A 19,377-nucleotide genomic window follows, 5' to 3' on the forward strand; every position below is an offset into this window, starting at 1 on the left:
CATAATTCCACCAGCACACATAACTACAACATTAACTCCCTGGAATCACGACGCACTGTCCACGACATTAAATTCCTACACCAAATCATACATAACGCCATTGACTCGATCGAAATAGTGCAGTCCAGCATATGTTTAAATGTACCCCAGAAACGCACGCGCTCTCAAAAATTATTCCATATACCTAAACACAACACTAACTACGCTAGTAATGCTGTATTCGTTAGAATAATGACTACGTACAATAATTTTTTCAGCGATACAGACATTTTACACCTAACATTTGACACATTCACAAAAACAATTTGCGAAAAAACATACAAAACTAACTTCACACTACCGCAATAAATACCAAAGCCTACTCCCACGCACTCTCACCCATATATACACACGCACGTAAACACATACCTTATATTATATACTTATTTTAAAGTTGTTTCTTCTATCTCACTTTGTTTTAGTTTAATATAAATGTAATAATAAATGTGGAAACCCATTATTGGTCCTTGTATATTATGTAAAAAGTTGTAATATGTACTTTCAATGTCGACTGTGAGGTTTCCCAAATAAAATAAAATAAAATAAAATAAATAAATATACAAATAAATGAAAAGAATTCTAATAGAAGTTTCTTGTAATAGACAATAATAATTATACGAATCTGAACACTTGATAATTTTCCGAAAATAATGAAGTGTGCCCACTTTTTGTTATATACATACCCTGGAGAGACAAAAATATACAATACTGCTCATTCATGTATGATTGTATGAACACGCACATCTACTGAAGAGACAGAGCAGACGAAAATAAAACCCATTTATACCTATAAAATATTATATTGTCAAAAATTGTATTGTTTCTTTTCTTCTTTTATCTGCAATCCATAAGCAGTTTATAACACTGAATGTATACACTGTATCCACAAAACAGATTAATAAATAAAAATGTAAAAGCCATCGCCATGGACCAAAGTTCTGGTGCTTGGTAGTTTATGGCCTGACCGCCAGATTGAAAGATTGAATGCATATTTCGTATGCACATTTCGTAGACATCGAGTACCTATTAGTGGAGGGATTTTCTAATACGCTGTCTTCAAATAATACAATTTGTTTTTTTTTAAAAAAGGGTCACTCAGGTGACCAAACAAAAATATGAGACAACCATTTTTTAACTATTTTAACCATCTTTAGGTACCTATAATAATTAGTTGGATTGCAATAACTTGCGATGTTATTTTTTATATCCGTAAAATACAGAAGTTACATCACCAATTATTTCGATAAGCTTACTATTCTATGGTAATGACGGCATGAGGTACCTACACAACTTGAACGTTCGGACCTAATGGGATGGGTGAATGGCTAACAACTATTCCTCTTAAAAAGTCTGTTAATATAATGTCATCTCTGTAAACGCCCATATGCGTTGGGGTGCAAATCTCATACGGTCCTTTTATGAGCAAAACTTGTACTTTAATTTTTCTTAAATAGAATTTTGTAAGTATAAATTTTCTTTTCTTTTTTTTTTATTTTTACTGTGTAATTTATTTTAAAATTAGAATATTGCATACGTAAAATCAACTCATCTAGCGTGTATGTTCATAACTAATAATTTACAACTCAATTAGATATTATATTTTTCACAAAATAATTATATACCTGTAATCTGTAGTTGATTAATAATAATATTTAATTCATCACGTCATGAGTCTAGGCGGAACATTAATTTTATTTTTTTGAGAAATTTGAAGAAATTGAGATCACCAAAATTTTTTATGACTGATTAAATCTAGAATAATACTCTAATCAATTAAAAACACATTCTTTTGCAAAATATATTTGGTATTATTGTATTCAATATATTCTGATAACATTTGTAATCAATCAATTATAACTAATACAAATAAGTAAAAAATACTTAATAAAAATTAATAAAAAATGTGTCGAATATACCTACACGTACACATACTTATAAATCACAAAAATCTAATCGCCAATGTCAACATAGGCATTTCGAGGAAGAGATAAGATAAAAATGTAAAATCCATCGAAATGGACCAAGATTTTTTAGCAGGGTATTTTATGATGCTCAGGCCAAAATATTAAATTCGCCTTACATTAATTACGTGACAAACTAGAATGCATATAATTTTTGATACAGATGTAACTATTGAAAACAACATAATATTCTTTAACACGTGTTAAGTTTATTCCATATTGTTCCACACCTGAGACCCGTAGCCTGTTATAAAACCACACCAACAAAGGTATTATAACATTATCACTTAATTCTAAATCAATAAAAAAGTGATAAATATAATATGTCGTTTTCAGGCAGTTAATTTTCCAGCGAAGTTAACTTTAAGGAGTGATGTTTTTTTTAACACGACCGCGTTAACCGCAAACTGTCAATATCGTTGAGTAGTACTGCAACATATTTTTACACGCCATACTTGATTCCAAATGCATTCGATTAAAATCTCTAGTAATACGAGATTCTAAAGGATGCCTTTTGAATTAAGTATGAGGCAGTGCCGTGTGTTACCAATTATTGTATGCGGAATTGCCCCGTATTATATCGGTCCGTGTTGTTTTAGATTAAGAAAAATAATGGAAACGTGTGACCGTGTTACCTAGTTAGAATAACCCTGCGAGTAAGGTAAGCCAGTTCCCATTCAATTTGTGTTCCTCGATTTTGACATTTTTTTATATATCTATCTACCTATGGTCTCCTGGCAATTTGGTTGATACCAGTGTCGAGACAATTATTATCGAGTGGGGAAGTGACGGACAACACACAGTTACATGTTTATAAACAATATATTTTAACACAATAAAACGTTGTATATAAAAAGTCACACTAACAATAACAATAATAATATGAAGAATACAAAGAGCACACAATGCATGTAGCGTCTCTAGTTCTAATTATTACGAGTATTATCACACGATTTTACGATCTGCCTTTTGGATGAGCTTTCCCGAATTCTCGCGGAGCCCCAGGGTTCCGCGAAGCCGGTTGGAAATCACTGAATCTAGAAGCACGAGGATAAAAAAGATTTAGATTAACTGGATTTAATGAACGTTGATAAAAACAAACGGTGCAGTTAGTAATTTTATTAATCTCCTGTCATTATCTCCTTAGTGTGCTAAATAAGTAATTTAAAAAAATATTTTAAGTGATAATCAACTCAATGCTTACGGCACGCACAAATTTGTGTTTTTGCTAATCGCTTTTCAAATACAAATAACACGTTAATTAGAAAATCAATTAAAAGTGCCCGTAGCCATTGTTTTGTGTAGGTATATTATGAAATTGCTGTAATGCCATAATATGTACATAAAATAAATAAATTAGCAAGAATAATAAAAATAATGGCATAATATATGTGATTATACAAGTCATTGTTATCTTATTTTGTAGTTCCAGTTTTTGATGAAAACATGATGTCGGCGGTGATTTTAAAGGTGTTTTAATTAATAGTAATAATACAAGTAAAGCATGAAAAATCTTTCAATTTAAAAACAAAATTCTTATTCACAATTATAATAGAACCGAGTTTGGTTATTATTCGAAAGCCTCAATATCGTAGCAGCTTTTACGGTCGTATCCACTTCTACGGTTGTAAAAAGCTCAACGTCGTAGCGGGCTCTACGGAAAGCGATAGCCGAACAAAATGTTTTAAGAGCAGCACTATTTTGTAACGGCGTACCTCATAAACGCTCCGCGATCCGTTAAGTTACACTTTTACGACCTATAATTAGGCCGTTTAATGACATCCGAGCGAGGCATTTGTCTTTTACCAGTACCAGCTTAAATATCTTGGATAACACACTAATTTAATATTCAAATACTACTTTGCTGATTTTGCCATTTTCGCGCGCACAAAAAGGGCGAGTTGCTATATTTTCCCTACACCCGCCTTAAAAATCTATAATAAAATATTCTACTGGAAACACTAAAACAAAATTTAATTATTGTATCAGAAATAATCTATTAATTGAGTTAGCATTTACTTGTTAGAATTCCATTTTACAAGAAATGAAAATATTATATTTTCATTTCTTGAGAAATAATCTAATATTACTTTTAAATATTAATACTACGTGAAAGACAACATTTAACAATGGGTGATATTATTATAATATTATAATATCTACCTATTTATATCGTCATTATTATCAACAACCTGGATCAATCCACTGCTGGATGAAGTCATCTCTAAGCTAATTCCACTGCTCTCAGTCTAATGAATTGTTTCATTCGTGAACATATGTTTCGATACGAACGACCCGCACCGCCAAACGCCATATTATTATTTTTACCATAATGATGTGATCGAAGGTTACAATTTTAGTTCAAAATTTTGGTTTCTTAATATTATTTTATAGTGAAACAAAACAATGTTAATATTTACTGTTTACTGTTTATTACACTGTTTTTTACTGTATTTTTGTATGTTTTTGTATGTTCTGTATGTTTTGCACTGTATTTACTGTTTATTACACCCACGATGGCCGAGTGGCTTAAATGCCGGCCTATAGAGTCGAGGGTCCCAGGTTCGAATCCTGGGTCTGGCTAGTACACATATTGTTTTTCAATTTGTGTATGAGTCAGAGTATGGACCTAATATGTTGAGCAAGTGGCTGACATCCATTTCTCGTAAAAACAAAAATCTGTCAATACAAACCTCCACTCTGTGGAGGCCCATATGATCCTATTAGGATCGGACATGGTCTAAAGAAAGAAAAAGAAGTTTATTTTACGTGATTATTTTTTTTCTTTCACCTAAAGGGGACACGTCGGATTATGTAAATGCACGTTATCATAGATCGCAATGTATGATATTCTCATTTTTTGCTTAATATTTGAATGATTGAGAGCTACGACAGATATGATACAAATAAATTGTATACAATATCTGTGATAGCATTACGGCGATTGCCAAGCTGAGGTGGTGTTGGACGACATTGCCAAGGCCGAAATCCCAAATGGCCGAAATACGAATTGGCCGAACCCCAAATGACTAAGTGACTATGCATATAACCCCAAATTTATATTGGCAGTAACGACTTGCAAATCGTAAAAGTGATAAATGTCAAACCATCTGAGAGTAAAATTACATTCCAAAAAAAAAAAAATACGGTCTCGGCACCATCAAAGCATCTAAGTTTTATTAGATTTACTTTACAATTATTATATTAAATTCCACCACCATGTCGTAGGACGCTAAGCTGTCTGCAAGATCCAGCGAGACTGCTGGCGACCTACTAATTCTTGTAATTAGTAATTAGTTCCTAGAATAAATAATAAATGTTTGAGTAAGTGACAGTATATAATTATAATTAGCTGAAGTACCCGGCTTTGCTCGAGGTCGCTTTGTTAGTGGATATACACAAATTTATTCTTAGTAATTACGAGTACTTCGTTAAATATGTCAGGAGAAGACTTAAAATGGAATAAGCTTTGCATTGATACCTACTCAAAAGATCATTATAATATAAAGGTTTCATTATAATGTTGTACCAAAGACGTTCTGGATTTGATGGAGCGCAAATAGGTACCATTGTAGCGAAAGCACTTTGTAGTTGAGGTGGAAAGCATGTAAGAAATCCTTCCGACAAAGTTATGCTCTCATGTTGATTCTTTGTAAGTAATGCCGTTTTTTTGGCATATTTCTCTGTATGTTTTACATAGTATTCCGTTCACATTGCAGTAGTGGTGCCTGTGCTCTATCAGCACGCAAATCAGATGATTTACAGTTGTCGTACTTTTCTTTCGCGTGGAGCACCCAATTCTGGGGTCTTTTGTGTCCGCAGACCTGGTTCGTTGAATTTCAAACATGTTTGATACTCTCCGAGTTGCCGGAATTCGTCCGTCAATCATTACGTAAATTCGATTTTACATTAATACGCAATCATTCGGACCGATAAAAACGTGTAATTTTATTGTTCAATACCTAAATTTTTGTTGATTAATTTCTTAAGTTACATTTATTTGAATTTATGAAATTCGTAAAAGAAAGCGTAAAACTTGTGTTGTTTTTACTGCTATATTATTTTATAAAAATCTACATGTAAATAACACACAAATTTAGATTTATCGCAAGACATTACGATAATCGCAACTTTTCATTTTTGACTAATTATGCTTTGACTTTTTATTCGTTCGTTGATCGTCCGCTGGTCAGTAGCAGAGCAGCACAAACAAATCGAACTAGTTATAAAACAAGGTGGTGGAAGGACAAAAAGTTTGAGAATCACTCGAATGTAAATATTTTGATTAAAATAATTGTTACAGCTACTTCTTATCATTATCTCCTTTTGGTAGAAAGAGTGATATTGTGCTGTTCAAGTGTTTTGTACAATGTTTTAATTTAAAAGATGTGTTCTATAATTTCTTATTTTCTCACCGAATTATGTAAGTCATATTATTTATTATTGTTTAATTTAATAAAACCTAAATTTTTAAATACTTATTCCACTTTTAATTAATAATTTTTGGACCGGCTTCGTCCGCCTCAGACAGACATTTTCAACTTAATAATAATATTTATAAAACAGGTATTTACCAAAACAAATTCAAAAGGCAACACAAATCGTCGGTCCCAATTAAAAAAGTCGGATCTGAATTTTTGTCATTTTCGAATTATTACGTAAAAGTTATTTAAACACTTTAAACATTTATACCACAATCACAGTTTTTTTTGTTTGTTTGAAAAATTCCGAGATACTCAAGTTAAAAATGACGGATCTACCGACAGTGTCCGAATAACAATGTCGGTTCTTACCAACCGACATTGTTGGCTGGGCGCGGGTGAGCAAGATGCGTCGGATCTGACAGTTGCTGCTATGTTCACCGGACAGATGGATATTTTTATAAAAGTTTAGAAAAGTTTCTATAATCTGTATTTTTATTCATCATGGCAAGCAATAGGTCACAAAGGATATTAAAGAATGCTTTAGGCTCAAAGTATAGTGAAAAAATCCTGGAGAAAAAGAAAGAAATGAACATTGAAAATTCAAATCTCAACGGTCATTCTGACCGGAAAGGTAGGTTAAGTAAAATATTACTAAAATAATATTTTTAACTGGCATTCTTATAAAATTAAATAAGTGGATATTTTATAATTGTCATATTTTTACATTTACTAAAAATAGTTCACAACTAGGTGTTTCCAAGTAATAATGTCGGTTGTGGAAGATATGACTATTTTAACCTACATTTTAATAAGATCACTGTCGGATGTGGGACATCCGACGTTTTTAATTGGACAAAACTTTATGCTTAATGTCATAAGTGGTACAACCGACTATTTTCACTGTACATCAACAATTCTGTTTTGTGTTAAGTGATAGAACCGACAGTTTTAATGGGACTGGTGTTTTAAAATTATTGTAGTACCGACAATGTTCCTTGATTAAATTATTTTTTTATTAAAATGTTTAAACTAACTTTTGAGGGTTAAGGGCAATATCTATAAAATGGCTAATTTACATATTATTCTTCATTATTTTGTTTAGTATATCGTTAAGAATGACTATTTTTATTTTTCAGCTAGTAAAAAATGTTTGAAGAATCCATGCCAAAATGCCGACTGAAGTGCTTTGATTTTTTTTTCTGAAGAGCAACGCTTACACATTTTTCACAAATTTTGGTCTCTAGACGTAAAATATACCGAGAAAATTCTGAAGCGTCGTCAAACAACTGAAGTCACCAAGCATGATCGTCGAAATACATTTGTTTATTATCTGCCTATTGAGGATAAGAAAAAGAAATATTTTGTATGACTATGTTTCTATCTGGAAAACGTACTATTATAAGCACTGCTTGAAAAAAATATGATGGAGATAATAATATTGAGCCTGATCAACGTGGTAAATACGACCATAAAAAACCGTCATAGATAACGAGATGGTGAAAAGCATATGCGATCACGTAAATTGTTTTCCTGTGGTAGAATCGCGCTATATTCGAAAAGATTCTAAAAAACTGTAAACTAAGTGACTCTTGAATGTTTAATTTATATCGCGAGTAGTTTGATCTGAATAAATATTCTAACAAGTCACTAACCAAAGGGTAGTACAGAGATATTGTAAATGAAAAGTTCAATATAGCATTTCACGGGCCAAAAAAAGATTGCTTTTGTCATGCATTTTCGGTAAAGACCAGTCCAACAGACGAAGACAAAAAAAGACAGGGAAAACATTTAGCCCTTAGGAAGGCACATCGCACACTTAACAATGAAGATAAAGACGAGGCTTTAGAGAGTAAAAGTATTGTAATCGTTATATTTGACTTTCAAAAAGTACTAACAACTCTTCATGGGGAAGTATGACGTGTTTTTTATTACAAACGAAAATTACCAACTTTAAATGTTACTGTGTATAATATGGCAATGAAAATCGGAACTTTTTATTTGTGGCACGAAGAAATTGCAAAACGGGGAGCAAATGAGGTTTCTAGTAAATTGTCTGTACAATTTTATAAAAGAACCGCATTATTTATCGGTGTAAAAGAATTTAGATTTTGGTCCGACAATAATTGTGGTGGTCAGAATAGAAACCGCATCGTATTTACCCATATATGCTTGCAGCCAAGGAGTTCAATGTCACCATTACTCATAGATTTATGGAAAAGGACCACCACTCAGAATGAGAATGACAGCGTCCACTCAACCATTGAAAGAGCTAGTGATCGCAAAATGTTTGTATGTTCCTGAGAAGTGGTAGGTATTGCTTAATCTGTTGGGCAAAAGATGAAGGTGAACCATACATAGTAAAGAAAGTCTTTACAATGATGTACCTATAGGATTTTAAATCATTACTCGCAAACAAAAATCGGACAAAAAATACTTCGTGAATTTATGTAATTGACTCGTGTAACAGAAATAAAGGTAAATGCACAACAATGCGACACGATTGAGTATAAATATGATTTAAGTGAACCTGTAAAAGCAATAGTTGTGCTAAGATGTGCAACACGAAATACTTTCAAATTTTCAAGAGAATTTGATCTGAAGGAAGCTTAATTATGATGGCTCACTTCCTGTCAGTTACTATAAGTATAAAGATTTGCAAGATATGTGTAAGAGTAATCTTATTCCAGAAAAATATCACAACTTTTACATGGAGCTCGCCCATATTGAAAGATTCTTAAAAATACAAGCGGAGGATATCATTGATAGTTAAGTAATAGTGACAAAAAACAAAGTTAACTATTACTAACTATCAGTGGCGAAGGGTGGAGGTAGGCTGTTAAGATCCGCCATAAATAGTGCACATTAAACTTTTTCAGACATACATATTTTTTTTCATTGAAATAAGACTACAATTCACAGAAAGTGTTGGTTAGTTTTTAAAATTAAATTAAACCCTGAGAAACCAAGCGATATTAGATAATAGTCAAAAAATACATGTCTATCTATAAAATATCTAAAATTATGCAATTAAATCATACATAACTTTGAATATTTTATAGATAGAATAATATTTTTTATTTATTATAGTTTGGTTTAGGCAGGGCTTAATGAAATAAAAAAAATGAACCAACAATAAGTGCAGGGGCGGCTCTACCTTACGGGACCGAGGGGACGGTCCCCCCCCATGATTCTATAATCAATCTTCAATTACATATTCATATTACACGTGCCTGCCACAATACATTGATTTTGTTAAGTATAAATTAATTAAATATATATTTTATTTGTACCGTTTGTTTGCCCATCCTTGATTCTTGTTTCTTGGCGCAACCCTGTTAATGCTATCACACTCAGTCTACCTACATAGCAGGTACGTTCCACGATGCTGGCGGGGCACAGAACTTCTAAGAACAGATTTATGAGTTCCTTGAGGCAGGGTCTTGGGAGATGGGCCCGTTCGAATGAAAGCAATGTTTATTTTATTATGAGATGCTATATGCGATTGTCGGTTATGATTTTCAAAATTCTGAATCACGTAACTGTGTGGAACATTAACTGCGTCATATGCACGTTTAGCCGTGCATGTATTAGTGCTAGCTCGGGGATGCGATTCAAAATACCCTGTCCTGCATAAATGTGAGTACCTAAGTAGAGTTGACGTATTATTATTATATTTGTCGGTCGGAGCATATCCTGTCACACGCCGTTTTAGTTTGCCAGTCAGACGTCGTGATTAACGGTCATCTATCTAAAATAAGTTTAACTTATATTTGTTAATACATAGGTACTCTTTATTTATATTGTAAAGTACTATTTGTAGATAATTTTCATCTCACGCTAGTAAAATAATTTTGATAAAAAATATTAAGTATGTACCTACTATGATAAATGGGTGGATTATTTATTGAAATATAAGTTTAGTACAATTGATATTTGAAGACAAACTACAAGTGAAACGATTAGGACCTCACCGGTAGGTACAGTTCGATTATGAGGAATACAGGGGCAAACACATTTTGAAAATAGCCGATATACTGGGTTATTTGTTAAGTTAACCTAATCTAACCTAAACTAACCCAAACTAACAAATAATCCAGTATATCGGGTATTTTCAAATGTGTTTTCCGCTGTATTCCTCATAACCGAACTGTACGTGGCCGTGATTAGACTTCCGAATCGCTCAGTGTTCCAGTTACTATGTAGATTATTGTAGATGATGTACGTACTATTACGAAAATTCGCCGTCATTTAAAGGGACTTCAATAACAATTCAAAATGAGCTTTTCGATTCCATGTACGATTTACGATATATAGAGAATTCTTCAAAGAGGAGATATTATCTACCACGAATTTTGTTTCAATCCAAGCGGATGAAACAACAGTCGATGTTTCTTGTAAAGCACAGTTGGTTATAATATTAAGGTATATTATTAAACTAAGTACTGTTATTGAACGATTTGTGCAGTGTTCCAAACTATTGGATAAATCGACTAGTGCCCTGACACCAGAAATAAAATTAGTGCAGAATGAATGAAAACAGAAGAGTAGAATTATTTAAGTAGTTACCTATAAGACTCTTTCGGACACAGGAGGCATATGAAAATGAAGTAATAGCTACAAAAGGTATGTTTTCTTTGAATTATGTATAGAATCCCTAAAGCCACTATACAAAATAAATGACTTACATACAAGTAATGTTATAATTCAAAATTTAATAAAATTATAATAGGTAGGTATACGTTTTGATTGGTATTGATTAGGTATATATTTATTAGATATTTCACGCCACCTGACCCCACTTACTAAAATATGCTAGAGCCGCCACTGAATAAGTGTAATATGTATTTTTAATCCAACGAAAACAAATAACTATGAATGAAAAAGTGTGCACAATTTTGTCGTATCGCCCAAATTAGGCCAAAACTATTATGGTTTCGTTTGGGCAGGGTTTAATTGATTTTCAAAAAATAACTAACACCATCTGTAAATTGTAGTCTTAATTCAATAAAAACAAATACATATGACTAACAAAGTTTAGTGTGCACTATTTATAGCGAATCTTAACAGCCTACCTCCACCCTTCGCCACTGCTAACTATAGTTTTTGGGGATTTTTAAGTTAAAAAAAATACTTAAATATATAGGAATTGTATTAAGCTACAACAATGACCAGTTTTTATGATTATGAGGTATATTTTTTATGTTTACAATGTAAATTTTATGATTATGTTTTCTTTTTTGTAAGTAGCTACTTTTATATCTATCTGCGATTTCGATTTTATACATACATTCTTTAAATTAAGTACTTGGAATTGCTTTATTCGACAGATCCGACATAAAATTTTTATCAAATTCCAGTTAAAATAGTCGGAACTGACACATTCGACATATTAATTTTAACATAATCCCATTAAAATTGTCATAACTGACACTTCTGACAAAATTACTTAATTTATTCCAGTTGAAAATGTCGCATGTGACTTTTCTCGAGTTTTTATAAGTAATTCTCAAAAATTGTAATATATATATTTGAACCATCTAAAAATAAGTGTTTTTGCCAAATTTGGTAACAATATTTCATTAATTAACGATTTTATGGATAATTAACGGATAAAAACATCTTTGATTGCTCGTACTGAAAAGTAGCATTTTGCAGTCCGACTTTTTTAATTGGGACCGACGAAATAATCTACCAATACATTGAATTATCCGTGCAATAATACTTTGTCAATAACAATTAAATTTAAATTAATGACGTTGGATATTAATATTTCATACTTCATCATTAAAGGCACTAAACAAATTATTCTAAAACTTTAACATTAAACAAAATATGAAAAAATAAGCACTTACAATTACATTAATATCACAAATATTTATAATTAGTCAATATTTAATATTAAAATAAAATTTAATAATTCATTTATAAATTTACAATAAAAAATAAACAATATTACCACTAAACTTGATGGACAAATGAATATAAATACGAATAGGTATAAATGAAAAATATGAGTCAAAATTAAAAACAATTAAAATAATAAATAATGTACAATCTATAAAGTTATGCTAAATCAATAAAACAATCCCAAATATTACATAGGATACAAAATTCAATTGATCATTTAAAAAAAATTAGAATTGGGCAAAAATTTATACCTATTAATCTCTAGGATTTCCTGTTTATCCAATTTTTTAGATTTCTTATTCAAATGTAGGATTTTAAAATGTTTAATGATATTAAAAGAGTGATTATTTAAACATAAATTATTTCCAAAAGAAGAAGACTCATTACCAATTTTTGGCACAGGCTTAATGCTCTTTGATTCTAATGTTAAAAGATCGTCCTGTTTGTCCAACATATTTAGCATTCAATAGATAAATTCCACTTTGACTAAGTTTATCTAATCTATCTTTAGTATTTACCAGTATTGAATTCAAATTTTGTGTGGTGTAAAAAATACATTAAAAAGATTTTTATCTAGTTTTCTTGAAATATTCTCTGACACTCTTCCTAGGAAACATAATTTAACCCAGTGTTTTTTAACACTAAGTTCATCTTTCACCAAGCTAGAGCCACATTTAAAAAAGCAAATTTTTTAGATTTATATGCCAGAATCCGATCAATTAAAAGTGAGTGAATCATAACCATTATTAAAATCAATTTGTTTAATCGTCTTTAACTCCAAAGCAAAAGCATTTGCGGACATAGGAACTATTAATAATCGATGTACGAAAGCATATAAAACTGATAATTTATGTGAAATAATATGATGTGTAGAAGAGGTTGTTAATAATGTTATCACTAAAAATATCTTTTCTAAAAATTCTAAAGGTATGTTTATTATTTGTAATATTGATTGTCAAATACAAGAAGTTAATTTTATTGTTACCTAGTTCTATTGTAAATTGAATTGACTTATTAATATTATTTAGGTATGTCTTTTAAAAAAATATCTAATTGTCTTTCCGTGCCTGACCACAAGGCTAAGGTATCATCTATATATCTATACCAGTAAATGATTAGACTCGACAATATCCATAAAAAAATCTGCCAAAATAAGTGATACGGGACTACCCATTGCCAAACCATTAATTTGTTGATATATTATGCTTCCATTAACTTTAAAAAATGTCTGATCTATGCAACAATCAATCACAGATTTTATATCTTTTGTGAACAATGGATTAAGATTCTTCATATCTATAAAGTCTAAAATTGCTATTTTTTGCTATTTTATTGCGTTTTTTTTTTAAATTAAACAATAATACAATGCAGTTCCACCATGAATTGACAGTTCACAGAATAAAAGAAATTAAGTGATATTATATACCTACCAAAAAGCCACCCTCTGGCTCCGGACAAATTCGGGGGGGAATCGGGGAGAGAAGGTGTAGACTATTTTGTGGTGAAGGGAGGTTGAATGTCTTATTTGTAGAAACTAATGATGTAGAAATTACAAAGTTAACAGTATTACATTCTTTTGCACATCACGTGTGCTCGAAAAAGTATCAAAGTGTAGTAAATTCACTAATTTTTTATTAATATTTGCACATATTCTCCAAAAAGCTGAACTAAGTATATAGCTGAAAATTTCTAATATTAAGTTAATTTTGATGTATGTAAATATTAGCTTTAAAACTCGTAAACTTTGCCTGCGTAGATCATGGCTGTGTTATTCCTATGGGAGAAATATATTTTTCAAAAACCGACAAGTCCACAGTAATCTTAAATGTTTTATTAAACAAAACCGTGCAGCTTGGCCGCGGAGTTATTATCACCGATCAGGTACTGGCTGAGGTACACATTGTGTTGGTTTGAATTGGCTTATTTGAACCTCTCTTTAATGCCGGGTCCAGACTACGTGTAATGTAACGCGAATGTATGGACAGCACGAGATCGCGACGCGAATCCTGTTGTTGTTCGAATTATTATCGAACACTGTGAGCGCCTTTGTGTTCATGTCAAAAACCGACAGCCGATGGATACGATGGACGTCGCTACGAGCATTACATGTAGAATCGTAGCTACGTATGAATGACAAATTCGCGTTACATTACACGCGTCTGGACGCGGCTTAATATACGAGTACGTCTGGAAAAAACAAATAATATATTTGCCCCCCTTTGGTGTGTGCCAACCACGACAATGCCTCGAGTAGGCCCAAACAGATGGCGGTCGATCCTCTTCTTTGGATGTGCCAGTCGAGAAGCAGCACACCTGCTAGGATAGGAAGCTCGTCTGACGATGTCATTCTGCAGGCTATTGTCAATGAGATCAGCGAGACTCGCTGTCCACTGATTAACGAGCTTATAGGTTAAAATATATTCTAGAGTGCCATAGGCTGGATGCATAAGCGATAATCACCATATATATTGCTTCGTGTGCGAAGATTGGGAGACCACGAATGTCCTGATAGGAAGGAGTAAAGAGAGGTGCAAGAGCAATTCTCAACATTGAAGACTGGAGAGATTACTTTTATACGTAGGTGGAATTCGCTTGAATCGTGTCCGGGTATGGACTGTTCTGTGTGCTCGCCGGATTAGCTTTATCTTCGTAGCAACGTAGATTATTAAATAATATATTCCTAATTATTTTCTTTGATAGTTTATCTGATGGCCAAAGTTTTTATTATTGATACTTTATAATATTAATTATATCGGTGATAAAGTGTGAAATAAATAATGAAATTTATATCAATTTTCGATTAGCGATTTCACTTATTTTAGTATGACGTATTGATTGATTTTATTATATCTTGGATTTGGTAAATATCAAGATACCTATACAATTAAATTAACACCAGTGCTAGTATATGTTTTGCATTTGACTGATTTTCCCAAATATTCGTTATTTTTGTACCTAGGTACATATTTTATAAAGAAAGTGAACTGATAGGCTTAAAGCTAAACATTTTCAAGATGAAATTGATGGTTATTGAGCGCGATGCATAATCACACTTCGGCGCCTAACTTTAAGAGGCCAATTTCGGTGACCTATGTTCAGTAAAAAAACATATATTATTCTTATTAGAACGCCCAAGTGGAAGAGAGAAAGAACACGTACCTAAAGCATTTCTTAATATTAATCTTGTTTATTTATTGACTGTAAGTCCCTGCGATACGCACTTATCTTAAGGCGAAGTCTTTACCTACCAGAGGTACCTAGCGGAAAAATACGAAAGCAATTTGATACATTTTTTTAATAATTTACAATAAATGAAACTGTCAAAGAAACTTATTTTTTTAACAATTATTTTTTTTTATAAAATGTGAATTTGTTGAAGGCTCCATCTTAATATTACATATTATTTTATGATGATATTTATTATTTAAATTAAGTTTATTATGTTTTCTATATTTTTAATATTAATTTAAAAAAACATCTATTTTTATAAAAAATATAAATGTGTATACCTAACTTGAAATCCTTTTTATTTATATCAAATCGAGCTTTAATATTGGGACCATACTTAATAAGGATATATAAGAAATATGGTGTTGTAGCGACTTGTGAAGAAAACACCTGTTTGGGACACAGTTGTCATTTATTTTTTGGGTAACTCCCCACACAGAACCAATTAAATTAAACAATTTGTGATCAAGAAAGGACTCAGACACACGGCACTGCAGTTCGAGCGCATAGACGTCCGGATAAAAAAAATAATTGGAGATTCTAATCGAATGCATTTGGAATCGAGTATGACCTGCGTCGACCCACGCAAACTGCTGTGTCGTGTGTCGTAGCCCTGACATTGTAAGGTCTTTAACTTCAGTAACCACCTGTTCAGATATTGGTGTCCATAATTTATAATGTTGATTACAAGGTCCAGATTTCTACAGACGAGATGACTAGAATACATAGATCTGTGCATTTATATTGATTTTTTTTATTTATTTAAAATTCATATTTACTATTTTTTTTTTGTAGTAAGTATTCACTTTTCTAAAGGTTTAATTACATTGGCAGATGCGCAGATCCAACCAGATCCAACGATCCACGCCGACCGTCGTGACTAGGGAATCCAATCCCGAGCCAAAATTCTGATCCCGGGATATCGGGATTACAATTTGACAATCCCGGGATCCCGGGACTGGTCCCGGGATTGGCATTTTTTCCATTTTTTATATAAAATTTTTATATTTACAAATAAATCTAGTATAATTTATACTATTTAAGACATTTATTGTTAATATTGTATACGTTCAATCTTGGAAATACACAAGTTTAACGGAGTAAATAATATTGTAATATAAATAATAATATGAATTAATAGGAGATTGCTGTTTCTGATAGTAAAGACTTAATGAATGGATTAGCGAGATTTAAAATAGTATAGCAAATAATCATGGCGTACTTATGGCCTTTCGCTTCATAAATCAGCCAAATCTGAAACTGCCGTAAAACGTATGAAATCATGGTGGAATAACTTTGTTAAGCGTAGCATTGTTTTTTCCAATCTTTCAATTTTTAATAATTTATGTGAAAAAATAAAATTAATCGGCAACCTACACATGGGTATAAATCAAACTTCATTCAAACTCAGTTTATTTCTAATGTAGTTATTTTTTATTAAAAGTATTTTTTCTGTTATATTTTCGCTTTTATTTTATTTTCCATAAAAATGGATAAAAAAAATCAATCCCGAAATCCCGAGATTATGTTTATCAATCCCGGGATTCATAGGTATCGAAAATAGCTCGGGATCCCGGGATTGGAATCCCTAGTCGTGACCAACGTCTTTACACTATTTGCAATGACACGCAACGATTCGATTGCGTTGGTCCTTGCTTTTGATTGGCTTAAAATAAACATAGTGTTGCTATTATTAAAAATATAGGTTGACCGAAAACTATTTTTTCGTTAGTTTGGTGGCTACACTAAACAGTTTTCCCGCGCAATTTTAAGTCAAAACTCAGCTGTCAAACCTAGCGGGCGCGTGTTTGGATATTTTCGTACGTTCTCGGCAATCTTTGCTTGCTAATGAATGGATCGTGACAGACGAAATAGAATTTGTTCCAATTTGCTCACGATCGCTCACGATCCCGGAAAACCATAGATAATAGATTTTAGCAATCGTGGCAGACGATCGGGCAAGATGCAATCTGCCAATGTAATTTGAGCATAATGATTGTGTCGAAGATTTCTTTCGAAGAACTCTCGAGATATAATTTTATACCTATTATTTTTATGTGACCTTTTTCTTATAATATAATGTTCAATTTAGGCTGTACATATTATTATGACATTATTTATAATTCACTCTTATTTAGAGGACTTTCAATAATTTAATAACAAATTAACATTATAAACAATATTTTTCATTTTATTTTGTCTTAGGATCAAGACATCCGGCGCTATAAACGCCTGCGTTCACGCCACGCAGGTGTGCATTGGATTGTCTATCCGTCAATCATAGACAACGCAATACACATCTGGTAACCAATTTGCAGTGCTGTGTGTCTTAGTCCGTAACGGGATTTCTAGTTCCTTGATTAATTATTGTCTGTTCTGCTTGGAGCAATATTGAAGGCTTGGCGGTGTTTCTTCTATTGCTGTGCCAAAAAAGGGGACAACCGTGTGGAGTGTAGATTAGAACTTGACAAACGAAGCGGTAAGAATACCTTATATTTTCTTAATACTCTTAATGGGTTTCCGTTGTTTTTTTAATGACTCTACAGACAGGTGTATCTTGGCCACCCCACGAAATGGTTTCATAACAATTGTGGTTTTATGAGAAATGGATGTTAGCCACTTGCTCAACATAATATAAGGTCCATCGTCCATGCTCTGGATCCAAACATTTTGTGTCGTGTGTATTTTGCCAGTTCCGGGATTTGTACCCGAGACAATGACTTATTAAACGTAAACCTACGTTACCTGTCATACCTATTACGTTATGATCTTTTTTATATATACAACTATCCAATCAGACACTTCCACATTGAAGTAGTTGCAAATCGATCGCCTCTGATGCCGTGGGTGCGAGTTCACATCCCGCATCTAGCAAACGTTTTAAGTAAATGCAGTTTATTAACATGTGTTTGACCGAGAGCATGGGCCCAAAGTGCTGGACGAATGAAAAACAGCTACAGTCCTACAAACTTATCTGAAGAACGGTCAAAAATGGAACTACGAACTACCATATGGACGCCATATTGAAAACATCAGTCGAATGTCAAATTCTGTTCAGTTGCCAGTCTTGATTGGGTAGTTTTCGACTGTGGCTCCCCCATCAATCCTTCAGATAAGTTTGTAGGTCTGTAGCATTCCTCATACATAAAAGTATATTAGTATACTCTCCATAATATGAATGCCTATGTGCTCTGCTCAGGAACGAAAATGGTATTTTAATAACCATCCTTACAGGCCAATGAAAATTACATATTTCTATATATTATGTCTCATTTGTATTTTTTATTGTTTTTGAAAAGCTCTGTACCTACAACTACGCAACCAGGGAACACAAAATTAATGGTAACTGGCTTACCCTACTGGGTGTGGTAGCAGTTTTGAAGCAGGGTCCGCTTTATTACGATATGCCATACAACCCAGAGACACTAAGTGAGCCGAGTGTCCACAATTATTGAAACCGCGTTATGTTTACTTGACAAACTTTAATGAATATTGTGGGACAAATATACCTACATAAATAAGATATTCTTTAACACAACGTGTTTAAGTTTATCAGATATCTTTACACACTGAAGATCTGTACCCTGTTATACTGATATACCCGTCAGGGTAAGCCATTTTTCATTAATTTAGTGTTCTCTGTGTGTAACACATAATACTATGTAAGTGGATAGTAGACCATGTACAATATTAAAGTTTGTTTATTAATGAGTTTAGCTATCTACTATTCCAAGTGTTATATTATAATAATCATTTCAACAGTCAAATTTTACAATGCCATATTTTTCTGAGAGAGTATTGAACTAAGCGCCACAGCG

Source organism: Rhyacophila brunnea, unplaced genomic scaffold (genome assembly GCF_057557595.1).
Source record: "Rhyacophila brunnea isolate RB1 unplaced genomic scaffold, BYU_Rbru_1.0 scaffold_18, whole genome shotgun sequence".
NCBI classification, from domain to species: Eukaryota; Metazoa; Arthropoda; class Insecta; order Trichoptera; family Rhyacophilidae; genus Rhyacophila; species Rhyacophila brunnea.